The sequence below is a fragment of the Myotis yumanensis genome, unplaced genomic scaffold, assembly GCF_028538775.1.
Source record: "Myotis yumanensis isolate MYYU_CA2020_CCGP unplaced genomic scaffold, mMyoYum1.0.hap1 SCAF_1, whole genome shotgun sequence".
NCBI classification, from domain to species: Eukaryota; Metazoa; Chordata; class Mammalia; order Chiroptera; family Vespertilionidae; genus Myotis; species Myotis yumanensis.
In genome coordinates, this window is record NW_027223752.1 from 186,056,299 (window position 1) to 186,058,826 (window position 2,528).

General features: G+C 42.4%; 1 pseudogene; it reads right to left on the reverse strand.

The window, feature by feature from the left end:
• Positions 1-1,488: 1,488 nt before the first annotated feature.
• On the reverse strand, positions 1,489-2,291 carry LOC138994028 (mitochondrial import inner membrane translocase subunit Tim17-B-like; annotated as a pseudogene).
• Between the last annotated feature and the right edge of the window lie 237 nt (positions 2,292-2,528).

Here is a 2,528-nt window from a genome sequence, read left to right on the forward strand (position 1 = left end):
CTAACACAACAACTATTCAAGTTCTGATTGAACTGTCCCCTGAACTGCCAGAGCGCTTGGTTGGCAAGAGCTGAGGAGTTGCAAGTCCAGAAAACAGCTTGCTTGAATCTCTGCTTGAACACCTGTTACTTGGATGATCTTGGGCCAGTTACCTGGTTCAGTTTCTCAAATGAAGCTAAAAATAGTACCCTTCTCCTGGATTTAAAAACCATGTCTCCAGCTACTAGAATGAAGATTCCATGATAACTGGGACTTGATCTTATTCATTAAAATAACCCCAATACATGATATTGTAGATACTCAATAAATGTTTGTGATTGATTGTCCATCAGTGAGCTAATATTAAGTACTTGCCAGACTTGGTGTTAGCTTCAATAATTAGAAATTCTTAATGTCATTCAACAACATATAAAAATTCACAATATGAGGTGCCATAATAAAAATATAGATATTTTTCATGTACACATGATTAAAACCATGTAAAAATATGTATAATGAAGACTAAAGAAACAAAAATAGAAAGACAGGTCATAGGTACTAGGTTATTATAACATTGCTTTATAATAAAATTAAATGGGCAATGGTTCTAAATTTCATGTTTTAAGCTAATCTATGAATATAACCTTTACCTATTCCAGTGTTATTTTTACCTTTTAATATTTACATTTTAAAAATAGACTTCAAGATAACTTTTTGTAGCCCCTATAAAAACAAAGGAAAGATTATTATTATTTAATAAGTTCTTTCCAAAATAAAGGATTGAGTACTAAAGGAAGGCTTGTAGCTGCAGCCTCAGACTTCCATGTCTTCCTTTAAGTGACAATTCTTGCCCAATCCTTGTCTGAAAAAAATTAGTCCTAAGAAAGAAAGCCAACCCCAACAGAACACTGGCATTGAGACATCCCCTAGGCTACCAGGAAGTCACACTATAAAACATATCTACATCTTCCTATAAACCAACATAGTTTCTTAACCAATGATGTCCAAAAGCTTCTTGTAATGTTAGTTTCTTAACCAATGATGTCCAAAGCCCTCCTGTAACATTGAGCAATGAGTTGCCACACCTTATGATCAGAAACATATGACCTGGGAGAGTAATGCCACCTTGTTTGTCTTCAGAAATAACTGATAAAGGGCATGAAATTAAACCCAGTTTTCTTTTCTTCTCTCTTTTAAAAGTAATATATACTGCATTTTTCCTAATGTAACATATGTACATTGTGGGAAGTCCAGAAATACAAAAAAAAAATCCAAAGGGGAAAATAAAATTCATTTTTAGCATCATTATCCAAAAAGATATGCACTATTAGCACACTGCTAGTCATCTAGACTTTTAATAGGCATATAAACATATTTTTCATAAAATTGGAGCCACACTGTACCTCCTTTTCAAAATCTACTTTTTTCACTTAATGTTTTCCCATGACATTAAATCTTTCAAAACATGAGTGTTTATTGGTTTCCTAGGTTTTTTGTGTTTGTTTTTTTATTTCAAAACTGGTTTTAAATACTCATCAGGGCGAACAGGAAGGGTCTGGAGTAACAGCTTGTTACATTTGAGTATGGGGTGGGGCTGGGGTGCCCTGAGAGAAGGGCAGCTGGGGTGCCCCACCCCACCCTGGGACAAGGGAACAGAGAGTAGAGGCCCTCTCTGGAGAGTCCCAGGGCCAACTGGGAGCCAGCCCTCCCTTCGAGGTAGATCATCGGGAAGGGAACCAAAGAGGAACTCCCACGATGGTGGTGAAAGGCGGTCACTTCCTCAGTGGTAGCTGGGATAGCCCGAGGCTGGGGTCCCTTCCTTAGAGGGCAGCTGGTTGGGATCCTCCAGGAACGGGGGTGCGCTGCGGAACTGCTGGGCAGTGTAGCGAGTGAGGAGGATGCCAACACCCTCGATGAGGGCCAACAGGATGCCCCCCATCATTGCCGAGCCCATCATGGCCAATGGGCCACTGCGGGCAGCCAGCACAGCCCCAGTCAACGCTCCACTGGTGATGGATTCCAGGGATCCTCCTAGCCCCGCACACGCACCAGGCCACAGTCGATGGTGGAGAACAGGCCCCCCCACACTGCGAAGCTACCTCCAATCTGAGGGGCTCGGATCCTCACAGCATTGGCACTATCTCTCAATCGGTGCCGAATTCCGACAGGGGCGTTGCGGAAGCCCTTGATGGCCTGGAAGACTCCACCACTGATGACACCCATAGTGAAGGCTCCACCGCAATCATCCACAATTCGCCATAGGCAGGGCTCCCGAGCGTACTCCTCCATGGCCCGGGCGTCCGGCCGCCCAGTCCGGCTAAGCCCTAGGTTTTTATATGCATGTACTATATTTAACTAATCATAGTATTGAACACATAGGCTTTTATCTTTTCCCCTCCCTCACAAACATTGAGCATTATGATTAGATTCATGTCGTTGGGCACACCTGTGATTATTTCCATAGGATAAACTCCAGGAAGCAGAATGTCTCTATGTGCACATTACCAGGGATGGTAGAGTGGGGGTAAAGGGTTGGGTGTGATGATGTG